Source organism: Ixodes scapularis, unplaced genomic scaffold (genome assembly GCF_016920785.2).
Source record: "Ixodes scapularis isolate PalLabHiFi unplaced genomic scaffold, ASM1692078v2 PGA_scaffold6__148_contigs__length_123643588, whole genome shotgun sequence".
NCBI lineage: Eukaryota > Metazoa > Arthropoda > Arachnida > Ixodida > Ixodidae > Ixodes > Ixodes scapularis.
The window spans coordinates 54,853,269-54,863,800 of NW_024609881.1; positions in this window are offsets into that span (position 1 = coordinate 54,853,269).

Consider the following 10,532-nt stretch of genomic DNA (forward strand, 5'->3'; position numbering starts at 1 on the left):
CTATAGACGTTTTCAGGCAGCTGTGCATGGGCGCCGCCATAACCGACCTTCAGTTCTTGTTTCCTCTTTTTCCGTTCGCTTTACTTCATCATTGTTAGAGCAGGACAGGTTATTGCCACTTTAGGGCCTCCCCAAAAGCACAGGCTTTTGGGGAGGCTTGTCAACGCCGGCTTCAGTGGCTCGGCATCTCAGTAAGATAAAGAAAGGTCGACAATGGCGGTTCAATACGGCGCGTGCTTAAACCGTTATAGCAGGGGTCTCAAACACGCGGCCCGCGATAAAAACGCTCGCTTTCTGCAGTACTCCGAGGGAGATGCAGTGTTGTTACTACGCCCCTCGAGGGCCAACAAATTGGAGGTGCAGTGGGAAGGGCTTTTTCGGGTGTCCCAAAAGCTTTCGGATACCAACTATGCTATTGAAAGAACAGGTAAACGAAAATCCATTCAGATTTATCACTGCAACTTCATGAAGCTGTACGTGAGTAGCCCTCAGTTGGTCAACATTGCGCTGAATGGGTCCGACGAGGGTGAGCTGGAAGTTCCGCAATTCGGAGAACCTTCGGACGGGTCTTTCGGAGTTGATGAGATAATGGCGCTCGCGGTACAGCCCGACCAATTGACGGCGTCTCAGGTGGCGGACCTGAGGCAACTGTTAGGAGAGTTTGAGTGACTATTTTCAGAGATTCCGCGGAAGACCTCGGTGGTGACGCATGACATAGAGCTCACATCTGGTGTTCCAATCGGATGCCGACCTTACCGCATGGCTCCACGACAGCAAGATATCCTAAGGACTGAGATCGAGTGGATGTTAAAGTTGGGGGTCATCGTCCCTTGCGAGAGCGAGTATATCTCGCCCATGACCCTCGTAGAGGCCCCCGGAAAGGACCCCCGACCCTGTGTCGATTATCGCAAACTTAAGGCGATCACTAAAGATCAAGTGTACCCGACTCCCCACATCGAGGAGAGGGTGGAACGAGTAAGTGGGCTCAGTTCGTCTCGATCCTGGACCATGTTAGAGGGTACTGGCAGGTCCCAATGACCGAGAGGGCGAGCCAGTATGCCGCTTTTGTAACTCCTTCTGGAACGTTTCGCCCGACTGTGTTGAGTTTCGGTCTAAAAAACGCGCCCTTTTGCTTTTCGAGATTAATGGACCGAGTGTTGAGGGGCGCTGAAACATACGCCCTCCCGTATCTAGACGACGTGGCTATCTTCTCAGCCACTTGGGAAGACCACCTCAGACACCTTAGGGATGTGTTCAGTCGATTGCGTGAGGTCGGACTAACTGTAAAACCCAAAAGGTGCCAGCTGGCGAAAGAGGAAGTGCGTTACCTGGTGCATGTGGTGGGCCAGGGCCGGCGCAGGCCAGATGGGCTGAAAGTTGAGGCGGTAAATGAATTTCCGCAACCCGTCAAAAAAACAGGCACTCGGGCCTTCCTCGGTTTGACAGGTTATTATCAGCGTTATATTCCGCGGTTTGCCGAGATGGCTAGCCCTTTAACGGACGCTCTGAGGAAGGGCGCGCCCGAGAAGGTCGCCTGGACGGAGGAAATGGAGCGGGCCTTCCGCGGGTTGAAGGCTGCTTTGTGCAGCGCTCCTGTGATGCGCACGCCAGATTATAACCGTCCCTTTATTGTACAGTGCGATGCGAGTAATCGCGGGTTAAGGCTCTGTTATACTCCGACGTAACGCGTGCGCGCGTGCGAGCGCGTCACAGCGACGTCACGTCGGCGAAAACCCGACGCTTTATACTCCGGCGTCATGGCGTAACCGACGCGACCGGCGGCGTTCGACGCAGCCTGGCTGCTTCGACGCCAAAATGGAGCATGCGGTATTCCGCGCCGGCCGCGCCGGCGACGCCGGACCAGGATGCATCACGCGCTGGCTCCCGGCATCCCTCGCGCGGGAAGCGCGGCGAATACGAGCAATAGCAGACGACAGGAGCACCACCCCGTGTGGCGTCATGTTTGAAGAATCGGACTCGGTCGTCGAGAAGCTGATCGAGGGAATTCGTCCTCACCCGTGTGTCTACGACACGAGGAAGCTTGAGTACCGTAGGCCGGGCGCTTGTCAAAGATGTACTGTATGCACATTGACCGCCTACGCTTACGGCGCAGATGGTGCATCAACAGTGCAAGCGCTAGTTTTCGTCGTGCAAGGTACGTCCACGCCATCGCTCGAACTTGGCGCTCAAGAAGCGCGAGAGTTTTCGTAGGGTTGCGTCTGCCATTCGAAACGAAAAGGAACCGGAAGTGGCGCACTCTCGCAGGAATAGTACCCTCGTAGTCACATTCTGCGCATGCGCCGCGCGGGCGGCCCACCGACGCGCGCCGCGGGAGCCGCCAGGGCCGCCGGAGTATAGAGAGAGCGAATTTTTGACGCGCCCGGCGTGACTGACGTGACGTAGCCGACTTCGGCCAGTGTTCGCTTGCGCGCGCGTTACGTCGGAGTATAACAGAGCCTTTAGGCGTCATTCTTTGCCAGGAGGATAACCGCGGGGGAGAACACCCCGTGCTCAACGCTAGCAGAAAGCTCAGTACGCGAGAAGAGGCGTTTAGCGCCTCCGAAAAAGAATGCGCGTGCCTGATTTGGGCGACCCAAAAGCTATCCTGCTACCTGTATGGAGCCCCGTTCGTCTGCGTTACCGATCACTGCCCGCTGACTTGGCTGACTCAGATGTCATCCAAAAATGCTCGGCTTCTGCGGTGGAGCCTTGCTCTGCAGCAGCTGAATTTCACTGTAAAATACAAGAAAGGAAAGTCTAACGGAAATGTAGATGGCCTGAGTAGGTCTTTTTAGACTCGTGTTGCTTGATTTTCCTATGCATTTCACGGGTTACTATTTTACGTGTAGGCGAATAATGTTTGTTTGTTGTACGCATATTGTTTAAATCTGGCTATATTTAAGATGCGTCGAGAATGGAACCGACTTTAGTCTTGCGTTGAGGCTTCGTGGCACACTTTCAGGGTTATTTTAGCTGGAATATGGAAAAGATAGGAAGGCCTGGCGGCTTCAGAGGCTGCAGTGTGGACACTTGCTGGTTTTGTTTGTTTCGGCCGGGGTCTACTATGTGTGAAGCTTCTTCTTGCCGCTAGAATGCTGATCTCTTCAGGCGTGAAGCGGTTACTCCCCCCCTTCAGAGATCTTCCCGTGCGTGGAAGAGCTGTAATGAACGGTGTTATGGATTGACCCCGGACCATTTCCTAATGTCTGCATCGGGCCGTTTGTCTTCGTCGAAAGCCTCCCACGGGCTCAAGGTCATCTGACTCAGCGAGCCTGGCACCATCATCGCTTCGGAAGCACGCCTGCCCAGCGAACGCACAAGACGGCGCCGTGATATATCCAGACTTTACCGTGTACAAGTCTGGATACAGCCTCCGAAAAGGAGAAAACAACGTCTCAGGTTTCACCGCCGAAACACTAGGGCACGACCCGGGCTGATGAGATCATCCGGACGCCTTCATTCAACGCGTAGACACGAAGGGTCAAAAGGCGGCACGTCACGTCTCGGCCTCGGACGGTGTTTTGACCAGCTGCGTGAATTCCAACGAGCCGGTGTTTTGGTGAGACTCTCGGCGCCGTCTAGATCGACTGTGAAGTGTTTACAGCGGCTGAGTGTGCGTGATCATGGAATGTGGGGCGGTGTTTGAACTGGACACCTTTCTGTAATTGGCCGACTATCCTCCGATGTGGGGGTCCCTACCTAGGGACCTAGGGAGAACCAAGTGTTTAAGATGAGCGAACTTTGACAAGCAAATGTCTTCTCTTCTCTGGTCTTGAACCAACTGTACAAATGTAAATTAAGCGTCTATCGAAAAGTAACCCGGCTTCCGAGGTCCATCTTCCTGATGTCCTGGTCGGTACCTAGCTCCGGCGGAGCCCGACAACAAGGACTACCCTGGGTTCGCTAGAATGCGTAGCTCTGCTCTTAAAATGCTACAACATTGTTTTGTTTTAATTTTTGCTCCCCAGCTTTTTGTCACTTCAGCTGCAAGAATTCTCGCTCACCAGCAGTGATTGCCGAAGATAAAGCTAAAAGCTTAGAGTTCTCGCCCTTCAGGCACACGACCATAAAAAATACAAGTATTTTATCAAACTGCTTCTATGAAAATCACTAGGAAAGCAAAAACTGTCGTATAGAAAAATCTTGATTTTGAATAATTCCCGATGAATTTAGCAACGTGAACTACGGGTGCTTACTATTTTGTTCTATAAAAAATTGCAGCATGGTGGCGACGCAGAGTCATTTTAATTCTTGTTATCATATCAGGTAAGGGCCTAAAGTAGCCCCTAAAACGAATAAATCCTACAGATGTGACAAGCAAGACCGTAAAGTTCCTCCTCCATTACCCCTCCCGCTGCCGCCGCCGCCGCCACCGCCGCCGCCGCCGCCGCCGCCTTCAATTGGCCCTCGACCTTTCGGGGGTTGAATATCTGGCCCCCGCACTCAAATGAGTTTGATACCCCTGGTCTATAGCATCACCTAACCTATCCCAACAAAGAAAGCTTGTTTTTTCATAATAAAAGCGTGTGCTTGGTTCGTAAAACAATTGGCAGCAACCTTCATTACTTTTAGAGGGATTCTGAACCGAAATTTGGATTTTGCAAACTAAGGCCTCTGAAGCGTTTAACGGAACGCTACTAACTCCAAACCATCACTCGTACGTCGATATCTCAAACGGATGGCCGTATTTTTGAGAAATAAGGGCGCTATCAAGCGAGGGCTAGGACGCCATTGTCCTCTTGTAAAATTGGAGATTGAGGGGAAGCGGCCTCGCTTCTCTCCTCCTCGCTTCGGTTCACCAGCTCGACAGGACGTGGCAAGGAGGGTAAGAGTGAGAATCGTGACGCAATCTGTCTCGTCGGCCTCGTCGGCTGTGTTCAATCGCGCTCTTCTTTTCGAAAAATACGGCGGTCCGTTATAGAGCTCGAAATATCGGTTCAGTATCCCTTTAAAGCCCTTTAATGCATGAATGCAGTATATAAGGGGTCTTTTTCTATGTGTTTATTTGATTTTAAACTGAATTGTTTATAGGTAACGCGACTTCAGGTCAGGTGACATCAATTTTCCTACCAAATGTATTAAATAAATTGAATTGATGTTTAGGTCAGATGACGACAATTTTTCTGCCAAAATTAGCGGGGAAATTGAATTGGCGTATAGATCATTTGACATCTATTTCCCTGCTAAATTTAGCGGGAAACACATAAATGGAGGGACGGGCAACGTTTGGAGTTCGGAGGTAGCGTTAAGAAGCATTAATGCTTAATATTTCATTACAATTCTCTCCGACAAAGATTACTAACACCACCCAGTACACTTCAACATGCCAAAGCCATAGACAAACTTTTGACTTCCAGCAAAAATACTTCTTTTTTTTTCTTTCATTACCAACACGTCATTTCATTGAAATCTCCTTCCCACATCAAAGTCTGAAACGGTTGACTAACAGTTTTAGAATTACCAAGCTTCACCTTTATTGTTGCAATTAGCCTTATTTTTATTACCCACTCGTTTTTGTAATGGCTCTGACCACAAAGGGTAATAAAATAAATAAATAGATGCATTTCTAGACGTCGGCGATGAACGTTTTTGTTATTTTCATATTAATTTATTTTTGCGCTTTTGTTTTTGCTTACTAAAGGTTCTCAAAAACGACACTGCTCACATAAATTGTCGTCACCTTGATCGCCGCAAGAATGCACTTTTTATTTTTAAAAAAGGAGAATGAAAAGGACCATACTAGCCAGTGCAAAGTAACCCTCAAATGCCGGTCAACTTCCACAGCCAAGAACGTATGCCTATATCAATTCAAACTTTTCAAAACTAGTTCAAGGTTAGGCCTGTTCAACGGTTGTAGTTTCGTAGACTCTGTATTTCCCCTACAGACGATTTTGTAAGCTGGGTGGTACTTGCGCCCGCTACACAAGATTTCCTAAACTTAGCCAGCCAGCGCCCATAAAAAAAAAAAAATTCCTAGACCCAATAGCCAACGTCCTCTACCAAGGTTCTGTAGCGGGGTTAGCCAGCGCATCCTACACAACATTTTGTAGACTCGGTATTTAGCGCCACTACTTAAAATTTTGTAGGCTCGGTCATAAATGTATTATGTTGTACTATCGGGGAAAAATGAAATGCGAACAGAGGAGCGCGTGGCTCGCGGTACAGGCTGCGCCACCTGGAAGTGAGCCTAGGGGCGAGGGCGCGTGACCTACTTCGATGTGTTCACGCCTTTCGCTCTGCGCTCCCCAAGCTTCGGCAGTGCGCCTCTCAGTGCGCTGAAAGCTATCACCGCTATCTTTGCTCGCTCGGCGCGTGCGGCGAGCTTCTGCGCACCGCACGCGCTGAGCCAGCAAAGATAGCGGTGATAGCTTTCAGCGTACTGAGAGGCGCACTGCCGAAGCTTGGGGAGCGCTGAGCGAGGCGCGTGAACATATCGGAGTAGGCCACGCACCACTGTACCCTCGCTCCTAGGCTCACTTCCAGGCGGCGCAGCCTGTACCGCGAGCCACGCGCTCCTCTGTTCGAATTTCATTTTTCCCCGATAGTACGTCAGAGGTTCAAATGGTGCTAGTTTATACACGACTTCCGGTATGCAAATCGAAGCAAACAGCATCGCTGAAACTTGAACGAGTTGGGTCTGCATTTGTGAAAATTAAAAACAGCGCGAAGATGGACCAGAGAAGAGTAGATGCAAACAGACAGAGCGCTGACTTACAGTCGGCACGGTTTGAAACGCGAACAGTGGGTGCATGGTTTTCGCTAGATGCTGCACCACCTGAACCAGATGGGAGCTGCAAGAAGATGGCTCCTCCTTCGATGTGTTAGACTCTTGCTCAGTGCATCCAAACCTTCGGTGTTGCATCTCTAGGTGACTCAGCGTGCGTCGAAAACCATGCGCTTTATGTTCGCGTTTCATTCCGTGCCGACTGTACAACTGGTATTTTATTGGATAGACGCAAAATATCGTTGTGATACTCAAACCATTCGCAAACGTACACCGTCATCTATTTTTAACGAGTGTCGAATTCCCGGAGAAACATCAGTTCCTTGTCATATAAAGCTACAGAAGGCCCACTCATACAGCTTCTGTCCTTGCAACTTGAAATAAAATACGCCTCTAAAATTTATTTTGTCATCTTTGTTCTATGCCTACCCAGCATCGTCGTTTCCTCTAAAATTGTACTGCAGCCGCATCTCTCACACTGAATCGCCACATCCCCCCCCCCCTCGGTGACGCATTAACAGGCCAGGCATGTTCCATAAGCCTTTCATTAGTATATCTACTGGCTTGTCCGATATAAACCCTCTTACACGTCACCGATATTTGGTACAAAACACTTACTCGGCACTTAACGAATCTGTCTTTCGCTCGGTGGTTTATTTCACCTGCCCGACCATTCTATTTTCCTTTATCAGCTTTCGCACAGAGGCGTTCAATTTTAACGGAGCCGAGAACACTACCGGAATGTTATGTCCTTGTCCAACTTCTTTGAATCAGTGAGCCACCCCTGTATACATGGTAACAACGCCGGTTTTGTTGAAGGCTTTTTTCCTAGCGTGTTCTCCCGTGTTCCGAAGTCCGCGGCGCCTCACGAAGAAAAGATCACTGAACCATCAATATATACTACTAATCATTTCTTATTGATAGTACGTAGTTTTGATCTGTCAAATATCGCAAAACCTTCAGAAGGGTTTACTTAGATCTGACGTGCCCCAGGACTACCGACAGGTGCCGTCAGTGTGCCAGTGCGTTGAGTTTATGCGGAGAGAGTTTGGCCAATGAGTGGAGCTTGTTACCAGCTAGCATCAGCGAATTTCGCGATAACACAATATGGCGTTACGTCTTCCTCTTCTTTATTCCTCCGAAATCGCATCGAGTTCCTATGAGTCAGATCCCCAAAATGGCGGACGGAAGTAGCAATCCCCCGGTTGTCAGACTACGCTGTTGTGGTTGCCAGACTGTCAAAATCTCTTTAAGAATGTCAAACTTTCCCCGTATAGATGGCTCGGAGTTCGTTATCTCGTTGCAAGCTCCTACAAGACGCTGCAGCGCAGTCAATCACACTAAGGCGCGAATGAGTGAACCAGCCCTTGCGTTCAAGCGATTTCGAAAGTATGGCAACCCCCCGTCCCAAAATGAGTTGCTGAGCCAGTTGGTGAGACATATTGTCTTAACCAGCGCAAATAAGGTATGGAAGGAAGAGACAACAGAAAGGAAAGAGCGCTGCTCACAATTGGGGTTTTACTGAAGAGGCTGTAAAAGAAAAGAAAGATGTCAAGTGCAGTAATATTAATAAAGTAAGGAAGAGTGAAGAAGAAAGTTACAAAAATTAACCTCTCTCTTAGAGCCACTTTAAAGGAATGACAATTTACATTATTAACCAAACTCAAGTGATGATATATCTATATACATTTATTCACACGTAAACTACAAAGTTGGCGGTGACCCCAAGGGCTTTCACAAGAAGGAAAAAAGAAGAAAGAAAACAATAATTTAAAATGGCTCTAAAAGTGAGGTTCATTTGTGTAGCTTACTGCCTCACCCTTCATTGCTTTATTAATATTACCGCAGTTGACTCGTCGCAGCTTTGAAATGGCTGACCAACTACACGCTGTCTAAATATCCACACAACCCCAATTATTATTACATCTTTCTTCTCCTTTACTACCTTTTCGGTAAAACCTCATTTGTGAGCAGCGCTCTTTCCTTTTTGTTGTCTCTTCCTTTCATACCTTATTTGCGCTGTTTAAGTGAATACAACCTCCCGTCTTAGAACTTCAAGACTAATTTTTTTCATTTAATCTGTGAAACCTTGTCATCGTTGAGTCTCTTACCCCGTCGTGGACGAGGCCAAACTTCCCAGCCCTTTGTGTGTAGGGAATTCCCTCAATCTGGTTGCTAAGGCAATCACTGGCCGTCCGGATAACTGAAAAAAAAAGCCAGTCGTGTTCTCAATCGGTAAAAAATACTAAAACGTAATGGCGATTTGTGCATGTTTTGGCAATGGCAAGTTATTCAGCCCAAGTGGTGTCTCCGCTGTCGACGAGACATTTGGCCAGTGCGGTACCAGGGGGCGAACCTCTAGTGACGCAGGACCGCACGCCGGTACGATGCTTGTCCATTTCGAAACCAACACGAAGGGGATTGAACAGGTAGCACCAAGGAGACAAGGCCTGCGCGATTACGTCATCATTAGTGGACACCCTGGCCCGCCCAAAGTGTCTCCAGGCTGAGGTGCGCTAACACGCATGTCCACCGATCCCCCATAAAAGAAACCGCGACGTGAAGACGGCCCCGAGGAAATTCTCTTCAGACCTAAAAAATCGTCACGCGAATGGCCTATTCAAATCTGCCCACAAAAGTGTACAAAGCTACGCGTGTGCTCTGTAACGTGTTCATTAAATTCCACGGGCTAGACGTCGTACAATGCAGCAACCAAACCGACCACCTCATACTACCGCGACCGTGGTGAAACAAAAGGTCACGGTTCAAGTCATGCTAGCTACTCCTCGTTTAGATTTAAGTAAGTCTACTTTGACTTGACTTTGCCGTAAAGTGAATCACGCGGCTGATGATAGGAAAGTACAGAGTGCGGCCGTAAGGGCTGGCGTATTCGGCACGCCTTGCAAATTTCTAATCGTACATACCTAAAACTGGCCACGCGAACGTCGTTTCCTAGAAACGTTTATTAATTTTTTTAGTGCTCAACCCAAAGGGAGTAAAATATAAAAAGAAAGTGCTAAAACGGCGCATTTTCGACGCCTATACTGGGTGTTGGTCGTCCGCACACTGGTTTGTGAGCTTGCTCCCAAGTGGACATCGTTCGTAAATTATGGTAAAAGTATTCATTTTCGCGATTATCAATCCTGCTCGTCGCCAGCCTCTACTAGGAATTCTCGGCGTCTTTCCGTTCGGCAAGGCGCCCGGGAGTGCGCTTGCAAACCGGCGAGCAGACGGCCAACAGGCTGGTACAGAACATACAAAGTGCACGGTGCCACGGACACAGTTTTTTGCTTTATCTTTGATATTTCTCCAGATCCGAGTTGAGCTCTCAAAACATTACGCATAAAAGTTCTTGCGAAACGGCGTTGGCGGGCCCAGTTTCAGGTGCAAAATACGTTTAAAATGCGAATTTCGGAAGGCGTGCCAAATCAGCTTGACCTTACAACCAAACCCTGTAAATAAAAAAAAAATCCGTGAAGTATTTTTGAAGCGCAACCTATTTGCACTGAATCCCGGATTCTACATATTAGTTGCATGTTCTCACCTTTCTTCTTTTTTTATTCTGCTAGGTTCAATATTCCACGCCGATATTTACGTCACCATGACACGCTCTGTATACTAAAACCAACGTGCACCAACGAAGTAAGCAACCACTCATAAGATAGTCGTTGCTGTTGTGGTTACTGTGCCGCTTGTGAGTACCGAAATTGGCATTGCCACATACTGCTTCTGGTGCCATGCCAAAGCTCCTAGACAAAGCGGCCCTTAAAAACACCTCTTAGATAAAACAAGTAGAGCACCGCATTGT